The sequence below is a fragment of the Rhinatrema bivittatum genome, chromosome 1 (genome assembly GCF_901001135.1).
Source record: "Rhinatrema bivittatum chromosome 1, aRhiBiv1.1, whole genome shotgun sequence".
NCBI lineage: Eukaryota > Metazoa > Chordata > Amphibia > Gymnophiona > Rhinatrematidae > Rhinatrema > Rhinatrema bivittatum.
In genome coordinates this window covers 723,582,688-723,605,283 of record NC_042615.1, presented here as the reverse complement: position 1 = coordinate 723,605,283, position 22,596 = coordinate 723,582,688, and the positions used below count along the sequence as shown (strand labels likewise).

General features: G+C 44.7%; 1 protein-coding gene and 2 non-coding genes across 13 annotated transcripts in view; all 3 read right to left on the bottom strand.

The window, feature by feature from the left end:
* The window catches only part of SLC38A9 (solute carrier family 38 member 9), a 218,863-nt gene that overhangs the window by 174,118 nt on the left and 22,149 nt on the right, over positions 1-22,596 (bottom strand). The window lies entirely within an intron of this gene.
* LOC115082733 lies at positions 234-397 on the bottom strand. Its single transcript, XR_003854238.1, has one exon. It is a non-coding gene; the product is annotated as a U1 spliceosomal RNA (small nuclear RNA).
* Positions 14,083-14,246, bottom strand: LOC115082735. Its single transcript, XR_003854240.1, has one exon. It is a non-coding gene; the product is annotated as a U1 spliceosomal RNA (small nuclear RNA).

The window sequence follows — 22,596 nt, the reverse complement described above, 5'->3', positions numbered from 1 at the left end:
ATTCTCTCCCCACCCCGCATCTGCTACACCCCAGCACAATGAGTCATCCAGTCTCCCACCCTGGTATTAGTCATGGCTGTGATACTCTACCAAACCTGACAACAATCCACAAAACATAAATTGAAAGGGAGAAAATAGCCACCTGCACAGAGAAAAGAGGCACCACCCCTGCACAGCCATTCCAAAATAAAGCACAACATGAACTAAATACATCTTTTTTTAAACACATTTGTCAGGGGAAAGCGCGAACGCAGTCCCCCACTACCAGAAATTATGCAGTCGAGTTTCCCGCATTTGGGGAAATCGCAGGGGTCAGCACATCCGAAGTGCAATGGATGAGCCTCACCCTGGGAGAACCACCTTCCTGATCATGGTATCTCCCCTGCCAGGTAAGTATGAGACATTCTAGAAAAGTATGCCATGTCCTCTTTTAGCCAGCACTGTACACACAGGGGAAGTAATCCCACAGTCTGATAAAAATAAACTTATTCAAACAAGTACACCACTCACATTTGTGTGCACTAGAAAATAAGTGGTTATTATAATTTCAAGAGCCCTAACAACAACAAAATTGTACCCATCTACTGTACGCCATTTCCCAGAAACCTTTGCACATTCAATATTTGCATATAGTGACGTGCCTGTAAGATGACTCCTGTTCAGTTCTTTGTATGAGAACTGGCTTATGCTAGCTCTCTGCCCTCATTCATCTGGGATTTGAGTTTTAGCTGATAATAAGATAATTATTTTCTGTCCTGTTTATGAAAAACGAGTTTAATGTTGAAAAGCATACCTTTCTGGGCAGTTTACACTTTATTTCATGTCAGGCACATGGGTTTAATGGTTACTTTTATGCATGGAGATGAGGAAGCGTCTCACCACTGTGCAGGGGAGGGGAAGTTCTGCTCTTTGAAAGTCACTGAAGGGTTCTATAGGAAATTCTTCCTTTTCAGCTCGCAGCTTTGCAGGATGCGATGGCCAGGAAAAGTCCAAACTTTCTGACTTATAACAGCCACAACTATGATTTCTGTCACGTGTAAATCTAATAAAACCTCAACTATGATTTCTGTCACATGTAAACCTAATGAAAGCTCTTAGAGGTGAAATGACTGAACTGTGAACACAGTAGCATTCAGACTCACTCCCTCAAGTCCCACTTCCAACTCTGCCCCCACCCCCAACTCCCAGTGGCATAGCGAGGGATGGGCGGCCGCCCCGGGCGCCGGGTCTAAGGGGGTGCCAAAACGCGTGAGGGATACGCTCTAGGAATCACAAAGCTCCTGTTACGCTCTCCGACCAACTTTTTCCATTCCCACGCGCACCGCCTCGTGGCAGCAGTTTACCATAGCTCGTCGCGCACAACTGGAAGGAACCCCAATCGTTCCCGTTGCCGGCACGCGCAGACTGTAGCCGGGAAAAACTGGCCGCGAAGCCTCCCCAACCTCGCTCGCGCGTGTCCCCTATTGGCGGCAGTCTCTCATCTGTCTTCGCTGCTGCTGCTGCCCTCTGATTGGCGGAGCCGGCCGGCAGTCAGAGGTGTTTCCCGGGAGACGGCGAGTGGACTTGCTTGGAGTAGACTGCGGCGGGAGGAAGCTCATTCGAGCTTGGTTTCTGTTTTGACTGAGGCAGTGGTGGCGCCGCCTTTCTTTTGGGAGCTTTCCCTGTTAGTCAAACGAGAGGAGTCCAGCAGCGTTGTTGCAGAACTGCACTCCTCTTTGCAGCGGCCAAAAGGAAAGGGGGGTGGTACAGGAAGAAGGCGTGTGGCCGTGGAGGGCCCCTGCAGTACCGCGTACTGAGTGCAGGTCAGACACTGAATGTTGTGTGTTAGCCGCCGGCAGCGGGGAAATCAGTATATCTGTGAACTGAGCTGGACTGGGATCTTGGAGACTTCCACGGTGATCACATGCACCACTATCGTGTTTCTCTTATCTTTCAGAAGGTCTAATGGGGGCGGGGTGATGCTGCTATCTGACAGGCCAATGTAATAAGACTGCTGATTTTTCTGCGTGGATTTGTTTTGTGCGCATCCTGCAAAAACTTGTGGAAGTACGGGATGTAATAACAGCCATGTATGCTAATTAGACACTGTATAAACTCCATGCACACTGAGCATATGTGCCGGGTCTAAGGGGGCGCCAAAACGCCTGGCTCTGCAGAAAAATAGCACAGATTTCAATGCAAATCATTGATGGAGGGAGGGGGCGCCGAAGAAGTCTCTTGCCCCGGGCGCCAAATTGTCTAGCTACGCCACTGCCAACTCCCCAGGCCCCAACAATCTTGCTCTCTCTGTTCCCTTGACCCTCTTACATCCTCCTCTCCAAGCCTTGACTAGTCTCATGCCCTTTGTCCCTTTTCCCCAACATATTCAGTTGAAACCTATATGGCCTTACGCATTTTGTAATATGCATTGTTTGGGGACTTGGCCCTCAGAAAGCCACAAATAAACAATTAGAATACAGAAAATCTCCCATACCGAAAGAGCACTAACTGCCAGTATTCAAACAGTAAAAACCTTACGGATAAAAAAGGCAACAATGCAAATATTACATCAGGCCTTAAAACCTGATCAGGTAAACAGAAGCCAGACTGCCTAAAAAGGAGACAGCAGCTTTTAAACTAGAACAAAGGGGAAAGCCGACAGTCACTCAGCAGTGCATGGTTCGGAGGGAGGTATCTTCGAAGGATACTAATGAAGCATTAGAGTTAGAGCATCCCAACAGAGAGGTTCCAATAATAAGAAAAGTAGTCCAAGTGCCTATAATTAAAAACTTACTGGAAGAGCAGGCGAGCTCCGTGCACGCATGCTCAGTGTAATGTGGTGCTAGGCCCTTTCCGGAGCAAGCGCTGCGACAAGAGGGGGGAAGGGTCATGGACACAGCGCCGTGTCACGCGCGTTCATGGCCAGGTTCCCATAGGAACTGCGCGTGTCTTTTTGAAGTTGCCACGGTTGCAGCACTCATTGGGCCGCGGCTAGTTTTGTAGGCACATATGGGAGGAGTTAGGTTCGAGCGGGTAGCTACCTCCTCCTCCTCCTCTCTCCGCAGTCTGCCGTTTTTTCTGCCGCTCTTCATTCCCTCCCGCCCGATTTATTACTGTTGTTGGTTCATGGGGGAAGTTTTGTTGCAGCTTGGGGGGTGGAATGCCCGAGCCTACTTGGGGGGGGGGGGGTGCAGCTTGTGCTGATTGATCATACAGCTGTCCCTGCGATACTCCTTGCTGGGCGGTGGTCAAATGATTTCACCGATGGAATGGCTAGGCAGGTGACCTAGCAATAGATCATCTTGCTGGGGTGAGGCCGATGGTCACTATCAAAGCAATGGGGTGGGGGGGTGGGGGGAAATGATGTACATTTTGGCTCAGGCATGACTGATTGTTAATAAAGCTGCGGCCTTGTTGATTCCAAAAGTTGTCCTGTAATGTTTGAGTGGTTAAAGATTGTAAAGGGCGTTGGCGGAGGAAAAAGGTGGTCCTGGCTGCCTATATTATTGAGCTAAAAGATTCCAATTTATCCCTGTCAACTGAAAAGCAGAATGTAAATACAAACAAAAAACTCACTTTGAAATGTTTGTATGCTAATGCCAGACGTCTAAGAAGTAAGATGGGAGAATTAGAGTGTATAGCAGTGAATGATGACAGACTTAATTGGCCTCTCAGAGACCTGGTGGAAAAAGGTAAATCAATGGGATAGTGCTACACCGGGGTACAAATTATATCACAATCATAGAGAGGAGCAACTTGTTGGTGGGGTGGCACTTTATGTCCAGGATGGCATAGAATCCAAGAGGATAAAGATACCGCAAGAGACTAAATGCACAATCTAATCTTTATTGGTTGAAATTCCTTGTGTTTTGGGGAAGAGTATAGTGATAGGGGTATACTACCGTCCACCTGGAATGGTGAGACGGACAGTGAAATTCTAAGAGAAATTAGGGAAGCTAACCAAACTGGTAGTGCAGTAATGGGAGATTTCAATTACCCCAATATTGACTGGGTAAGTGAAACATCAGGGCATGCTAGAGAGATAAAGTTACTGGATGGAATAAAAGACAGTTTTATGGAACAATTGGTTCAGGAGCCAACGAGAGAGGGAGCAATTTTAGATTTAATTCTCAGTGAAGCACAGGATTTGGTGAGAGAGGCAACGATGGTGGGGCTGCTTAGTAATAGTGATCATAATATGAAAAAATTTGAATTAATGACACGAAGGGGGACAGTATGTAAATCCACGGCTCTAGCGCTAAATTTTCAAAAGGGAAACTTTGACAAATGAGAAAAATAGTTAGGAAAAACTGAAAGGAGCAGCTACAAAGGTTAAAAAGTGTGCAAGAGGCATGGACATTGTTAAAAAATACCATCCTAGAAGCACAGACCAGGCGTATTTCATGCATTGAAAAATATGGAAGGAAGGCAAAACGATTACAGGCATGGTTAAAAGGCGAGGTGAAAATGGCTATTTTAGCCAAAGATCTTCATTCAAATATTGGAAGGATCAATCAGAAGAAAACAGGATAAAGCATAAGCATTGGCAAGTTAAATGTAAGACATTGATAAGATAGGCAAAGAGAAAATTTGAAAAGAAGTTGGCCATTGAAGCAAAAACTCACAATAAAAACTTTTTAAAATATGTCCGAAGCAGAAAGCCTGAAAGGGAGTCAGTTGGACTGCTGGGATCAAGGGGTTAAAGGGGCACTTAGAGAAGATAAGGCCACCGCAGAAAGATTAAACGATTTCTTTGCTTCAGTGTTTACTGAAGAGGATATTGAAGGGATACCCGTTCTGGAGAAGGTTTTCATGGGTGATGTTTCAGAAAAACTGAACCAAATCACAGTGAACCTGGAAGATGTGGTAGGCCCGATTGACAAACTGAAGAATAGTAAATCACCTGGATCAGATGGTATACACCTCAAGGTTCTGAAAGAACTAAAAAATGAAATTTCAGACTTATCAGTAAAAGTTTGTAACCTATCATTAAAATCAATCGATGTACCTGAAGACTGGAAGATGGCCAAGGTAACCCCGATATTTAAAAAGGGATCCAGGGGTGATGCAGGAAACTATAAACTGGTGAACCTGACTTCAGTGCCGGGAAAAATCGTGGAAATTGTTATAAAGAATAAAATCATAAAACATTTAGATAGATATGGTTTGATGGGACACAGCCAGCATGAATTTGCCCAAGGGAAGTCTTGCCTCACTAATTTTCTACATTTTTTTGAAGGGGTGAATAAACACATGGACAAAGGTGAACTGGTAGATGTGGTGTATTTGGATTTTCAAAAGGCGTTTGACAAAGTCCCGCATGAGAGGCTTCTAAGAAAACTAAAAAGTCATGGGTGATGTCCTTTTGTGGATTAGAATCTGGTTAAAAGACAGGAAACAGAATGGGGTAGATTTTAAAAGAAGCGCGATCAGCCTACTTTTGCTTGCGCATCAGACTCAAGCAAAAGTACGCTGGATTTTAGTAGATACGCGCGGAGCCGCGCGTATCCACTAAAATCCCTGGATCGGCGCGCGCAAGGCTATTGATTTTGTATAGCCGGCGCGCGCCGAGCCGCGCTGCCTAACCCGTTCCCTCCAAGGCCGCTCCGAAATCGGAGCGGCCTCGGAGGGAACTTTCCTTTGCCCTCCCCTCACCTTCCCCTCCCTTCCCCTACCTAACCCACCCGCCCGGCCCTGTCTAAACCCCCCCCTTACCTTTGTCAGGGGATTTACGCCTCCCGGAGGGAGACGTAAATCCCCGCGCGCCAGCGGGCCTCCTGCGCGCCGGGCCGCGACCTGGGGGCGGGTACGGAGGGCGCGGCCACGCCCCCGGACCGCCCCGGGCCGTAGCCACGCCTCCGTACCCGCCCCAAAACGCTCCCGACACGCCCCCGAAACGCCGCGACGACCGGGCCCGCCCCCCGACACGCCCCCGACACGCCCCCCTCCGAAAACCCGGGACGTACGCGAGTCCCGGGGTCTGCGCGCGCCGGTAGGCCTATGTAAAATAGGCTTACCGGCGCGCAGGGCCCTGCTCGCGTAAATCCGGGCGGATTTACGCGAGCAGGGCTCTTAAAATCCGCCCCAATAGGTTTAAATGGTCAATTTTTACAGTGGAAAAAGGTAAACAGTGGAGTGCCTCGGGGATCTGTACTTGGACCAGTACTTTTTAATATATTTATAAATGATCTGGAAAAGGGTACAACGAGTGAGGTGATCAAATTTGCGGACAACACAAAATTATGTAGTTAGATCTCAAGTGGATAAGGATGACTTGCAGGAGGATCTTGCGAGACTGGAAAATTGGGCTTCCAAATGGCAGATGAAATTTAACGTGGACAAGTGCAAAGTGATGCATATAGGGAAAAATAACCCTTGCTGTAGTTAATAATATTAGGTTCTACCTTAGGAGTTACCACCCAGGAAAGAGATCTAGGCATCATAAATGGATAATACATTGAAATTGTCGGCCCAGTGTGCTGTGGTGATCAAAAAAACAAACAAACAATGTTAGGAATTATTAAGAAGGGAATGGAAAATAAAACAGAGGATGTCAAAATGCCTCTGTATTGCTCCTTTGTGAGACTGCACCTTGAATACTGTGTACAATTCTGGCTGTCTCGTCTCAAAAAGTATATAGTTGCACTGGAGAAAGTTCAGAGAAGGGTGACCAAAATGATAAGGGGCATGGAACAGCTCCCCTATGAGGAAAGGCTAAAGAAGTTAAGGCTGTTCAGTTTGGAAAGAGATGACTGAGGAGAGATAGAGGCGCTTAAAATCATGAAAGGACTTGAACAAGTTAATGTAAATCGGTTATTTACTCTCTCAGATAATAGAAGGACCAAGTTGGCAAATAGCTCATTTAAATCAAGGAAATGTCTTCATTGCCAGAGGATGTGGTTACAGCAGTTAGTGTAACTGGGCTTAAAAAAGATTTGGATAAGTTCCTAGAGGATAAATCCAAAAAACTGCTATGACGGTAATTAATAAGCAATAGTAGCTTGTGATCTATCTAATGTTTGGGTATTTGCCAGGTACTTGTGACTTGGATTGGCCACTGTTGGAAACCGGATACTGAGCTTGATGGACCCTTGGTTTTATATGTACATACCTGCAAAATAAATACCTTTACCTAAAAATATTGTACAAGAGCTTTTAAATTTACACATAGACCCCTTTTTGCGATGTCAGATTAGAGAATTTCACATCTAAAGACAGGTCCTATATTGTCTCAATACCTCACATACTGTATTTTGCGATACTCACATAGGTCCAATAAAAGCCATCACAGCCTGCCAAGAATACAGTTAGTCTGTCATATCAATACAACCCTAACTCCCAGGACTCAAATAGCAACAACCCTACCCAGGAAAGAGTACCACTACAAATATTATATTAATAAAAAGTGTAAAAACAACAGATATATCAATCATCCAACAATTAAAACTAATAGGGATAAAAAAAATCCTCTACTCTCCATACCAGGGATCTTTTGATACAAACTTTATCCTCTTTCTCTCCTCCATACACACACACTCTTATCTCACATACACATACTCAGTGGCTCTCTGTCCCTCACATACATACAGGCAGTGTCTCACACTCAGTCTCTCTCCCTCACACACAAAGCCACTCTTACACACACAGATATTCTCTTACACTAAGTGGCTCTTTCTCCCTCACACACATGCATACTTCAGGCACTTTCACATTCAGTGGCTCTCCACACACACACCTCTCACATTCAGTGGCTTGCTCGGTCTCAGACACACTCGTGTTCTCTCTCATTCACTCAGGTTCAGGTACTCCCCCTCACTTCACCATGCTGCCAGGTTGCAGGTCCTCCATTAATCAGCTGCCCTGCAGTGGCCTGCCGGGACTAGTCTTCAGCTGCCTATGGAATAGGCTCCGCTGGGAGCCACCAGATTGTATCTCTTTTCTTCGTTCACCGCAGGATGGGCTCTGCGGCGGAAGCCTGACAGATCACAGGTTCTTCGTGGGCGGCATGGTCCGTGGCAGTTATGCTGATGCAATGTGAACTCGTTGCCATGGGGCAATAAGCTGCAAGATCAGTCCCATGGCAGCAAGAGATGACGTTTACTTATACACAATTTCTGTTGCCCGCTGTGGGGGTTAAGGACTTGAAAAAAAAAAAAAATGTCCGTCAGGATTGGGAATTCACTGACTGCGTGCCACTGTGTGAACACATGGTGTAAGGTTGGTTAAGATCAAAAAGTATATTAAACATCTTGAGAAATGTGAAAGTTAGAAAAGTTAATAATGCTCTTTATCTTTTAAATCATAACAAAACTACAGATAGACGCTCATTCAGCCTTGGAATTAGAAACCATTTATGTGATATATTTTGTCTGCACTGTAGTAATTAGCCACTGTTAGTACTTTGCATACTACTTGCATCCTGTCAAAGAGCTTCTTTCTAGAATTTGTGAGGTATGATATATAACTGCCTTCATTTATTTAAAAAAAAAAAAAAAAAAAATTATATATATATATATCTTGCAATATATGTAAATATAATATCTTTTGATATTTTGTATTTGGGATACAATGTGATGTGATTTTAAATATGTGGATGTGCAGTTGAATTTGATGAATAAAATATTTTTGGGAAAAGAAAAAATGTATCCTCGTATATAGATGGTATATTAATAGTGTGGGTGGATTTTGTATAAATATAATAATACTGTCTTTAAGTACGGAACGAAGATGTTCTATAGCTTCAATAAGGAAACTGATCGGAGCTAGCGCAGCGTCGCCGAACAGATCAAAACAGGATATTTCAACATAATTTACTTATATTTTGAACAGTTGTGGCATTCAGGACTGCAGTGAATATATATATATAGGTCTGCAGTGAATGTCAAAGTCGGAACCGAAAACCGGTTTGCATTCACTGCAGTCCTGAATGCCACAACTGTTCAAAATATAAGTAAATTATTTATTTATTTATTTATTTAACATTTTTCTATACCGACCTTCATGGTTAAATACCATATCAGGACGGTTTACATCGAACAGGGATAAAAATAATTAGGTAAAGGAAGAGACAAAGTTACATTAAACGAGGACCGTGAACTTGGAAGCTTAGGTAGCTGGAAGAAAAGAGATAAAGTTAAGTTAAAGAAAAGAGAAATAACAAATAATCAGCTCGATCCAGTAAAGTCCGCGGGAGAGCGGACGAACGCCCGCTCTCCCGGCGCGCGCACCGGCCCCTCGCCGGTGCGCGCTATCCAGTATTTAAATGAGGCGACGCGGTGCAAACGGGGAAAAGGAGGCGCTAGGGACACTAGCGCGTCCCTAGCGCCTCCTTTTGGCCTGGAGCGGCGGCTGTCAGCGGGTTTGACAGTGGACGCTCAATTTTGCCGGCGTCGGTTCTCGAGCCCGCTGACAGCCACGGGCTCGGAAACCGGATGCCGGCAAAATTGAGCGTCCGGTTTTCGGACCGACAGCCGCGGGCCGAATTCAAAATTTTTTTTTTTTTTTTACTTTTGGGGACCTCCGACTTAATATCGCTATGATATTAAGTCGGAGGGTGCACAGAAAAGCAGTTTTTACTGCTTTTCTGTGCACTTCCCTGGCGCCGGAAGAAATTAGCGCCGACCTTTGGGCGGCGCTAATTTCTTAGAGTAAAATGTGTGGCTTGGCTGCACATTTTACTTACTGGATCGCTAGGGAATACCTAATAGGGCCATCAACATGCATTTGCATGTTGAGGGCGCTATTAGGTGCCGCGGGCGGGCCGCGTGTTTTCCTCCCCTTACTGAATAAGGGGTAAGGGAAAACACGCGTCCAGAGCAGGGTGACAGTGCGCTCCGACGGAGCACACTTTACTGGATCGAGCTGTATGTTGAAATATCCTGTTTGATCTGTTTGGTGACGCTGCGCTAGCTCCGATCAGTTTCCTTATTGAAGCTATAGAACATCTTCATTCCGTACTTAAAGATACCACTCACACTAAATCACAGACCCGCCCCCCCCCCCCCTTCATTTCCTCTTTTACTAACCCTTCAGCCTCCACTCCCTTATTCAGCATTTCCCTTGCTACAGCCCAGTACAAGAGCAGCACTTCTAAACATTTTAACTATACTTCAGCCCCATAACTCCAAAAATCTGCTATTATTCTCATGTGACTTGCTGGTACCATGAGACAAAGAAGTTGGCATGTTCAAAAGTGCCAGTCTAAACCAAAGATTCTTGGACTATGCTGGCATTGCTGCTTAGCCCTGTACCAGCGTGACTTAATGGGTGGGAGTCAGCACTTACAAGGAAGAGATTTATTTTGCTGTAATCTGCAGTCTTCTCCTTTTCCCTGCTACCTAGTTGGCCTCATGTGAAAGCTTCCCCTCTCCCTCCCCCTCCCCTCAGATGCTCTTTGCCCCTTTCTGCCCCATTGTGGCAATCACTGCCCCCTACTCTGTAGAACAAGGGTTCTCATAACCCAGTCCTCTGGACACACCTAGCCAGTCGGGTTTTCAGGATATCCACAATGAATATGCATGAGATAGATCTGCATGCACTGTCTCTATTGCATGCAAATCTACTTCATGCATATGCATTGTGGATATCCTGAAAACCTGACTGGTTAAGTGTAGCCCAAAGACGGGGTCGAGAACCTCTGTTCTATAAGGTACTGGCATTCCCCAAGGCTCTTCTTGACATGATTTTTCTGTTCAAATTAAGGTGAAAAATTTGGGAGTAATGTTTGATAATGGGTTTTCTTTTTGGGAACACTTCCAAACAGTGGTATGGGTTGGTTTTTATAAATTGCAACTGCTAAAATATATTCTGGACAGGAGGAAGTTTAGGGTGGTAATACAAGCATTTATTTTTCAACATTGGATTATTGCAATTCCCTAAGGGGTAGATTTTAAAAGAAGCGCGATCAGCCTACTTTTGCTTGCGCATCAGACTCAAGCAAAAGTACGCTGGATTTTAGTAGATACGCGCGTATCGGCTAAAATCCTGGATCGGCGCGCGCAAGGCTATCGATTTCGTATAGCCTGCGCGCGCCGAGCTGCGCAGCCTACCCCCGTTCCCTTCTAGGCCGCTCCGAAATCGGAGCGGCCTAGAAGGGAACTTTCCTTTGCCCTCCCCTCACCTTCCCCTCCCTAACCCACCCGCCCGGCCCTGTCTAAACCCCCATCCTACCTTTGTCGGGGGATTTACGCCTCCCGGGGCTCTGCGCGCGCCGGGAGGCCTATGTAAAATAGGCTTCCCGGCACGCAGGGCCCTGCTCTCGTAAATCCGCCCGGTTTTGGGCGGATTTACGCGAGCAGGGCTCTGAAAATCCGCCCCTTTATGTGGATCTTCTGCATTGTCATCAAAGGGCATTGCAATTAGTAATGAATGCTGCTGTCCTTTGCTGACTGAGGTGCCTTTGGGGGCTCATATTCCCCCCATACTGGAGACCTTGCACTGGCTTCCAGAAGAACAGAGAATCACATTTAAAATGCTGTCCTTGACCTTTAGGGCCCATCAGGGGGAGGGCCAGGATTACCTTAAGAAGGCGGTGGCAAGGTACACTCCTAATAGATCCTTTGGGTCTCAGACTTCTGCTTTGTTAGTGGTTCCTAGTGTTGCTAAGGTGAGGCTGTGGAATGGTCTCCCTGAGAAAATTAAGCTGCAGGATTTTTGTGCTTTTCGCAAACAGTAAAAGGCTTATTTGCATCGCAAGGCCTTTGAGTGATGTTTAAGTACTATATGTATGTGGTTGTTTTAAAAATTCTGTTTAAAGGCTGTATTATTATGTGATGTGTAAACCGCCCAGAACGGTGGTCTGGTAATTGAGCAGCTTATAAATTGCCGTAAATAAAGGCATACATACCCCAGCCAGTAACCTCCTGGCACGGGAGCTTTAAGGAGTGATGTGCAACAGCTCGATGGAAGGAAGAGATAATTTGCCATTGAATGACCCACTAGTTCAAGGGTTACAGAGGCAGGGTGCACACTGGCCCTGGATGGCCTTGCCAACCACTATCTCTGACTGGAGACGTATAGTTGATTGGCCTGCTGGCTCGAGGGCAAGGGGGAGGTTGGTGCAAGCTAGCTCTGGCCTAGTTGGCACTGAACAGCAAGCTAAGGTTAGCAGAGGACTGGTTCAAGCCTAGGATATAACTTGTCTGTATAAATGATACAGCTGCAACCTTATTACCACCCAACATATAAAATGTGAAAAAGGCTTAGGGAATGGAGTAAAAGGGGTGATGCGGGAGCTTATAGATACCTGACTTAGAGAAAGCCCCCTGGGCTGGAGTGCCCTGACAGGTGCCATAAATTTGTTGCTGTGGCATAGGGGGGATGGATCACCCATAGTAGCTTTTTCCTTCTGTCTACTAGATAAAAGCAACAGATCAAGGGGAAAGGTCGGAGGTGAGATTGTCTGGGAGGCTGGCCAGGATGGAAGACTTAAGAGAGGTCAGGTGAATCATTCCCTTGCATTTTGGGATATTTGTGCTTGTACAGCTTCTAGGGAGGCAGTTACCTAAGCCAGTAAGCTCCCAGGAGGGGGGAGTTAAGAAGAAGTGATGCGCAACAGCTCAATGGAAAGAAAAGATGATTTGGAATTTGATTGGTTCACTTGTTGGAGGGCTATAGAGGTGGGCTGCATGCTGGCCCTGAATGGCTGTGTAGCTCCCATCTCCAACTGGAGATGTGCTGTTGCTAGCCTGCTGGCTGCAGATTCAATGGGAAGGTGGGTTTAGGCTGGCTCTGGATAAATGTACCAGCCACTACTTGGTTTGGCTTCCCATAACCTTTATTATTATTTGTAATTTGCCCTCCCCTTTTTTCCCCCTTTTGTTTTAATCATTACGTATACTACTTTGGCCAACTGGCATGATGCACAAAACTAGAATGAAAGCCACCAGCTGGCTAGCATAGGTTTGTAAGCTAGCCATACCCAGATATATTTTTCCTTGCAAATGTTATTCACGTTTTAAAAGTTCACATTAAATCTCACTTGTTCCATATTTACCTACTTGCACAACATACCATATTCCTTCATAAAACCATGAATCATGCATTTCATTAATTCAGAATAATAGATGCCAGATGTCTTTGAACATATTTATTGTAGTGGAGACTTTTTTTTTTTTTTATAAATAAAAAACCCGACTCAGCCGAGTTTCGCCACACATCTAGTGGCTGCCTCAGGGGCTATAGTAAAACAACATCACATACAACAAAATTAAAAAAAGACACATCTCTTAAAAAAAATCCTCTATGGCCATCCATAGATCGCCTTCCTCTTTGCTTCTTGCATCAATTCATACAGGTTCGGCCCATTCTTGCTCTCTTTACAGTATGTCTGATCCTATGGCTCTTATTAAACAACTTTTTTCAGATCTATTCTTCATTTTGCTACTTCAGAGATGCAGAAAGTCAGAAGCTTTTTTGAGATTTAGAAACAATTGGTTTTTTGTAGCACAAATACTTTGCTCCCTCTTTGAAAGCCAATTTCTCCAGAGAAATATCTGACCAAAGAACTGAAAATGATTTGAATCATAGCAAATCTTCCACTTAGTGCTTGCTAAAGAAATGCCAGAATAATTTTTTTTCTGTTTTATATATATATATATATATATATATAAAAGAAAATACTATCATTGCCACCAATTAGTTTTTGGCTTCTATAGAGAAAATAAAATGCTACTGAGCTGTTAATGAGTGAAAAAAAACACACCATATGAAAAGTGCAAGATTCCATAAGGGCAACCAGGTCTACTGGCCCCTCTCCCTCAGCTCCTAACAATAATACATTCACAAAATGAACCTAGCCCCCCACCACAGCCCAGCAAGGGGTCCCAAGCATGTGGCTGAACCCAGTCACATGCAACTGAAAGAAGCAGAGACAAGGAAACCCAGCACCTAGTGACTTCCTTGCTGTGAAACCGAAACCGCTCTGATAAAATATGCCAACCAGAAACTGAACAACTATCCAATTGGAACCCAGGAGTGTCCGGTAAGGTTAACCTAAGCACACACATTAATCATGGACCTCCCAACATGGTAGTTTATCCAGCCCTTCCATACCTTATAAGAATGTATGTCATCCTAAACAATTCTACTTTTGAACAGCAACATCAGGGGAAAGCGCGAACGCAGTCCCCCACTACCAGAAATTATGCAGTCGAGTTTCCCGCATTTGGGGAAATCGCAGGGGTCAGCACATCCGAAGTGCAATGGATGAGCCTCGCCCTGGGAGAACCACCTTCCTGATCATGGTATCTCCCCTGCCAGGTAAGTATGAATTGTTTTCAAAAAGTCTGCCATGTCCTCTTTCAGCCAGCACTGTACAGATAGGGAAGGTAATTCCACCACATGCTAAAAATCAACTCATTTTAACAAGATAATCACTCACAATTGTGTGCACTATGAAAGAAATGGCTACTATCATTTAAAGAGTCCTAAAAGCAAATAAATTGTACTTCAGATACATATGCCATTTCCCAGAGTCCTTTGCACATTCAATATTTGCATATGGTAATATGACCGCCTGCTTCCATGTCCTCTTGCCTTCTACATACCAGAACAGATGCTGGTTGGTTATTAGTGACTCAGGCTATGTCTCCCCTCCTTGCTTCTGTTAATCTGGTAGTAGCTAATTATTTGCTCTCTTCTTTCAAAGCAGTCTTTGGGGGGGGGGGGGGGGAAGATTTCAGCACTTTACACACCTTTATTTCATACCTGCCCCATTGGTTTGGGGATGATGTATAAGGTTATGGTATTTCAAATGAGCAGGCTCCAGGAAAACATTTGCAGGACAATGATGATAAGACATCCCCTCCCCCCCATCCCTGCTCGACTCCAGCACTCATAATTCCTCTATCTCAAGCAAGCCGTGTTCAACCCAAGGACTCATCACTCCCCCATCACTTTTCCCTTTTGCTCAGCCTGTCCTTTCATGTCCAGACGTACCTCTGCCTCTCTCCCAGTGGTGTAGATAGAACTGATTTTTTGGCAGGGTCCAAAGTTAGCATGGAAGGGCACCAGGCATAGTTTTCTGAGTCAAGCTAGTTACAGTCTTATAAACAAACAATGCCTTAAGAGTTCAAGGAGCAATGCATTTCCAACTAAATAGTTTGCAACAGCTGTCATGCATCATTGGTGACTATTTAAATATTTTGAAACTCAGTGGCTTCAAGTATTTACCAATGTTAAAACACTGTGCACTCATCTATCCTGTCCCTAACACTCTCTCTCTTATCTCCCACCCTGTCCCCAGCTTTAGCAGCCTCTGTGTGTGTCTCAAACTCCCTCCCTTCCCTGGCACAGCAACTCTTTAACAGGCTGAGGCAATAAAGTGCATTCAGTCCAACTCGCACTTTAATACATGTCATCCCAAAATGTATGTTCGGGCTGTGCTGACTGCACATTTTGCAGACTATGTACAATTTTTTTAAACTCTAGATGCATTAGCATATCATTAGCTTACCGCGTAGGGAGTTAAAAAAATTATCCTATGCATTAAGAAACTGTGTGGGAGAAGGGTGGAGCTCCACACTGTTGCCGCATGGTCTATGCGGGATGGGACATAACTTCAATATAAACCATGTACACTGAGTTCTGAAAAAAAACAATTCTGCATCCACAGAAACTCCTCCAACAACTAGGATGTTTCCCCTTAAGCAGCGCTTCTCAACCAGTGTGTCACCAAACAGCAGCAGGTGTGTCGCGTGCTACCGGTCTCCCGCTGCTCTTCCCCCTTCACCGAGCAAGAGGCAGCATTCTTCCACTGCTGCTGTTGCCGCCCAGATGGGAACGGCAGCAGTGTTAGAGGAGGCTGGCAACTGCGGCTGGGCCTTTTCTTCTTCCCCGCACCTGCCCTCACCCTGGCCCGGAACAGGAAGTGATGTGCAGTGGGGTGCGCGGGAATAAAGAGCCATGCTGCACGAAAAAGTAGCGGCAGTCCCGAGCAGCAGCGTGAGCCCGAAGCAAAATCAGAAGCAGCCAGAAATCGGCACAGGAGCAGCAGAATTAGGCTCCTGTGGCCGATGGGATTCTTCTTTCTTGGTCTGCGGGGGCTAGAGGAGGTGGCTGCTGCAGCTACCATTTGTGCTGGGGGGGGGGGGAAGACAGGAAATGAGAGACAGCCAGCCAGTCTGTCTGTAAGTGGGAGAATGTATGTGTGATTGAGAGTGTGCATGTGTGACTGAGAGCCTGTGAGTAAGTGAGAGCATTTGATTGAGATCATCTATGTAAAGTGTGTGAGAGAACATGTGTGTGATTAAGAGATACTGGTCAGAGAGGTGATGTGTGTATATAGGAGAGACAATGGAAGTGACTAGTCAGGGAGATGACTGGAGTGTGAGAGAAAGTGATTGTGGGAATGAAAAGCCTGTGCATGTGGAGAGAGCTAGCAAAGGAGTGAGAAACATGGGGGTGTGTGAGACACAGCATGGGAGTGAGAAGCCTGTATATGTAAGATAGAACATGGGAGTGGGAAGCCTGTGTGGTGTGTACATGAGAGACTGTTCAGGAAAGTGACTGGTGTGTGTGTGTGTAAGAGAAAAATTGGTCAGGAGATGATTGGTGTGTGAAAGACAGAAACTGGTCATAGGGGTGTGTCTGGTATGTGTGTGTGTGTGAGAGACCTGGAGACTGGTCGTTGGCACTAAGGAAGAGGACCATGAGTACAGAGCTTCAGCCACTACTGCCCTTCATGGAAGAGGAGTAGGAGAGCTGTTGGATGGGGTTTGTAAAGGTGGCCTTTTAAGTTTATTTTTCTTGATTGACTGCCATTTTAATTACTGAATATTATGTGATATGTTTGCTGTTTTGAAATATTTTATTGGTGTTTGGAGAATTTTAAATAATTTTTATGAGTTTTTAAATTGGATATTATTCTGTTCATAGTTGTGAAACATTTATTCTGCTTATTAGTATAGTTATACTATTATTTCTGTGATGGGATCAATAGCTGCTTGGCTAATTCTGTTTTCCTATTAGGAGGTGTATTGGTGTTTAGGGCCTGATTTAATATTTGTAGTGTTGCCTTTTCATAGGTAGGGTTGTTACTGTTTGAGTGCATTCCATAAACTAATCCGCACACAGTTGCACTTGAATTATGTTCATTACTGCAGATCCTGGGAGTATGTTAGGTCGGTTCTGTGTATGTGACCGAGGTGAGGTATTTTACTGTATCAGTCTTATTTGTTGTATTTTCTCAAGAGAAAATGCATTAGTGATAAACTGCTGTCTTTTCATAAGTAGGGCTATTGAGCTTGGTAGTTGGAGTTTGTGTTGTTGTTACTGAGATGACACCAGAACCAGAATATATTTTTTGTACGGTGAGTTGTACGGGGAATGTCATAATTCTGCTTTACATCCATAATTGTGGGTCAGGGGGGTTTCTGTGGATGCAAACTGTACTTTTACATTTAGCCCTATGATGGTCATGTGTTCAGTGTGTCACGCATGTGAGAACCATCTGTCAGGTGTGTCACGACAGAAAAAAAGGTTGAGAACCATTGCCCTTAAGACTCGCCATAAGAAAAAAAAAAAATGTAAATTCCAGTGTCACCTCAGTAACAGCAACAAACTCCCTTTACTGCCAGCCACACTGCTAAAACAAATAGCACTTACAGAGGAAATCTGCTAATTCAAATAGGAAGAAACATGAAAAGACAGCGCTGCAAATATTATACCTTGCATACACCTAACTAGAAAAAAACAGAACAAGCCAGTCACACATGCAGAACGCAGACATACCTGCAATTAAATAGAAGATAAGGGACCACAAACTTGAAATACACAAATAGAAACCATTAGAAGTCACATTCTGAGGCCAATACAATAAAAACGCGTGGTAAAATAGGCACTCATATTGACCGCCCGTTTTCCTAACACGCGTGCAATCCACCTTCCCTGGGCATGCGATGCTATATTTTAATGAGGAGCCGCGTTAAAAGGACATGCCAGGGAAAATTGTGCATCCCTAGTGCTCAAAAGCATTAGGGACCAGGAGGAAAACAGACACACAATAGGGGCATCCATTTTCTCGCCCCATAAAGCAGAGTTGCTTACCTGTAACAGGCGTTCTCCCAGGACAGCAGGATATTAGTCCTCACATAAAGGTGACATCATCGATGGAGCACTATCACGGTACACTTTTGTCAAAGTTTCTAAAACTTTGACTGGCACACTGAGCATGCCCAGCATGCCACTAACCCTGCATCCAGCAGGGGTCCCCCTTCAGTCTCGTTTGTAGCAAAAAGTATGAGCGAAAAATAAAATAATACAATGTAAGCGAACCCAACTTCATGGGGTGGTGGGTGGGTTTCGTGAGGACTAACATCCTGCTGTCCTGGGAGACCACCTGTTACAGGTAAGCAACTCTACTTTCTCCCAGGACAAGCAGGATGGTAGTCCTCACGTACGGGTGAATAGCGAGCTATAGGATGCCCGAACAGAGTGAACCAACAACCCCCAACGATGTGCAACGGCACAACAACAGGGGTGCTGTGGGGTATGAGGGCAGCCTGAATTACACAGTGGGTCGCAGGTAGGAAGTTGGGTTATTAAACTAGAAATAAATTACGTAGGACAGACTGGCCAAACATGGAATCCTGCCTGCCAGCCTTGTCGAGATAATGAGCTGCAAAGGTGTGGAGAGAGCTCCATGTGGCAGCTCTACAGATGTCAGCAATCTGTACAGAACGGAGGTGTGCTACTGATGTTGCCATGGCTCTTACTGAATGCACTTTCACGCATCCATGTAGTGGAAGGCCTGCTTGTTGGTAGCAGAAGGTAATAAAGTCCGCCAGCCAGGTGGACAGGGTCTGCTTGCCCCCCGGAACTCCTACTTTGGTTTTATCAAAGGAGATAAAAAGTTGGGTGGACTTCCTATGGGCTGTAGTGCGGTCCAAATAAAAAGTGAGCGCATATTTACAGTCCAAGGAATGCAGGGCCCACTCACCTGGGTGTGAGTGAGGTTTTGGAAAAAATGCGGGCAGTATTATGGACTGATTCAAGTGGAAACCAGAAACTACTTTTGGCAAGAATTTAGGGTGAGTGCGGCGTACCACACAATCTTGAAGAAATTTTGTATAAAGTGGGTATGTTACCAGCACCTGGAGCTCACTGACTCTGCGAGCCTATGTTAAAGAAAGTAGAAAGAGCACTTTCCAAGTGAGATGACGTAGCTCGCAGGAGTGCAGGGGCTTGAACGGAGGTTGCATGAGCCGTGCTAGCACAGCATTGATGTCCCATGCAGGAACCGGAGAATGCAGTGGAGGCTTCAGTTGTATGTAGTAAGCCTCTCATAAAGCGCCCTACAAGGGGTTCCGCCGAGATTGGGGCATCTCCTACACCTTTGTGGTAAGCAGCTATGGCGCTGACATGCACTCGAATGGAGGAAGTTTGTAGACCACACTCTGAAAGGTACCAGAGGTAGTCCAGGAATCTTGTTGTAGGGTAGGTAAAGAGATCTATTTCCTTTGTCATGAACCACAAGGAGAATCTTTTCCATTTGGAACAATAAGATTTCCTAGTAAAGGGCTTTCGTGAAGCTACAAGGACCTGGGACACATTGTCGGAAAGGTTAAGGGATTGTAGTATCAACCTTTCAACATCCATGCTGTCAGAGACAGGGAGTGGATGACGCAACAGTCCGTTGTTCTGCATTATTAGAGTCGGATCTGTGCCCAGGCGAATTGGTTGCTGGACTGAGAAGTCGTGTAGGATGGGAAACCAAACCTGTCACGGCCAGTGAGGAGCTATGAGGATCCTGGACGAATAACTAATAGCCTCATCAACATGCATTTGCATGTGATGAGTGCTATTAGTTTCCGGGAGTGTTGGACACTAGTTTTCGACATGCTAAACCCCTTACTGTATAAGGGTAATAGATGTGTATCAAAAACGCATGTCCAAATCACGTAAAATGGCACGCCAGCCCAGGCATGCTTTACTGTAACGGCCTGTAAGTTGGGAGCAATGTTGCAGTTGCAATAAAAACATCAAGGTTTACTGGTTAAGTGTAGTACTCTCCATGCCTTCTGCTAAGGGTAGTAACCACCACATCAACAAGTTAACCTCCTGCATACTTTTTCTTCATTTCCGTTTCTCTAACTTTAGAGATAGACAGGGTTTATCCCTTGCCTCTGAATTCTTTAAACCATTTTAGTCTTTCCATTACCTTCAGAAGGGCATGCCAAGCATCCACCACCCTCTCCATGATGAAATATTTCCTGATGCTGGCTCTGAGTTGTCCCCCCTGGAGTTTCATTTCCTTACCCCTAGTTCTGTTTTCTTTTCATCGGAAAAGGTTCAAAGTTCGTGCATCATTAAAAACTTTTAGGTATCTGAAAGTCTGTATCATATATTCCCTGCACTTCCTCTCTTCTAGGGTATATATATTCAGCTCCTTCAGTCTCTCCTCGTAAGTCTTCAGATACAGACCCTACACCATTTTGGTTGCCCTTCTCTAGACTGCCTCCATCCTTTTTGAGATATGGGCTCCAGAACTGAACACAGTACTCCAGTTGAGGTCTCACCAAGGACCTGAACAAGGGCATTATCACTTCCTTTTCTCTCCTGGTTATTCCTCTCTCTATGCAGCCCAGTATTCTTTTGGCTTTATCTATCACCTTGTCACATTGCTTTGCCATCTTCATTTCCCCCAAACAGTATCAACCTAAGATCTTTTGGTTCATGCACATCAGTCTTTAACTCCCCATCACATATAGCTCTTTTGGATTACTGCATCCTAGATGCATGACTCTATACCTCCTGGCATTTAATCCTAGCTGCTACATCTTCGACAACTCTTCAAGCTTTCTTAAATCACTTTTCATTCTCTCTACTTCTTCAGGCATGTCTACTCTGTTGCAGATCATAGTATCATCCACAAACAGACAAAAACTTCACCTTCTATCCTTTTCGCAATGTCGCTCACAAAAAATTGAATAGAACCGGTACCAATACCGATCCCTGTGGCACTCCACTTATCGCTGATCTCTCTTCAGAGTATGTTCCATTTACCAGTACATAATGTCTCCTATTAGTCAACCAGTTTGTAATCCACACCACTATCTTTGCACATACTCCCAAACTTCTCATTTTATTCACAAGCTTCCTATGCGGCAACGTATCAAAAGCTTTGCTGAAATGCAAGTACATATCATTGAGCCTCGTTCCAATTCTCTAGTCATTCAATCAAAAAAATCAATCAGATCTGTCTGACAGGACCTTCTCCTAGTGAATCCATGCTGTCTCGGGTACAGCAACCCATCGGATTGTACATAGTTCACTACCTTTTGCTTTAACAGTCTCCATTAATTTTCCCACCACCCAGAGGAGGCTAACCGGCCTGTAGTTTCTAGCCTACTCTCTGCTACCACTCTTGTGATGAAGGACCACCTCTACTCTTCTCCAATAATATCATGGCACACAATGGTTTCCAGGGATCTATTGAACAGGTGCTTCAGTGGACCCGCCAGCAAATCTCTGAGCTCCCTTAGTATCCTGGGATGTACCTTATCCGGCGCCATGGCCTTGTCCACTTTCAGTTTGTCTAGCCCTTTCCATACGTTCTCTTCTGTAAACAGAGTTTGGTCTATCCCATCCCCAGCTACGGTCTTGCAAACCAGCAACAGTCTCTCTCCATGGTCTTCTTTAGTGAATACCGAACTGAAGTATTTATTTAATATTTCTGCCATTTCTTTGTTTCTTTCCACACATTGCTCCTAGTCACCTTTCAATTTCACTATATCACTTCTGGCTTCTCTTTTTTCTCTGTTATATCTGAAAAATGTTTTAGCACCTCACTTTGGCAATCCTTTCTTCCGCTTGACCTTTTGCTTTCCTTATTTCTTTCTTCATTTCCCTCAGTTTTAACAGATATTCTTCCCCCTGTTCCCTTTTTTGGGATCCTTTATACTTCTTGATGTTCTTTTTGCCTTTATTTTCTAAGCCATTTCCTTAGAGAACTAGATTGGTTTCCTTTTCCTCTCACTAATTTCCTTTTCTAACATACAGATTTGTTGCCTTTGTAATAAGTGCTTTTAATGTGGCCCACTGTTCTACCTCACCCATTGTCTCCCAGTCTTCCAGTTCTTCTTCCAGGTACATCCCCATTTTGACAAACTACGTATTTGTGAAATTCAAACTTGGGTCTTCGTGCGTCTTCTCTGTATCCTATTTGTGACATCGAACCATACCATCTGATGATCACTGGTGCTGGGGTGAGCCCCTACCTGAACATTAGAGACATTATCACTATTAGTGAGCGCTAGATCAAGTATCACACCCTATTTAAAACCTTGTATTGTAAAGGTTTCCCATGCCTGGCTAAATCCTTGTACAGCATATACAGAAAATTTGCTAAGTGCAGGGATCAATCACACATTGAAGGACTGCTCTGCTTCTTGTTTTTAGGAGTGCATCATAAACAGAATTAAATACAAAAATGTGATGAAGCCTATTTTTGTTACAAAGACATTTAGGTGTTCACCCACCTGAACCATGCAGAAAAAAAACAAAAAAACCCCATATTTTCCATTATCCCTTGGCCGAAACAGCTCTCTCAACAATGAAAATATTACAGACAGAGGATGGGTTGCCAACCTTCAACTGTTAAAATTCTGAACACTTGGA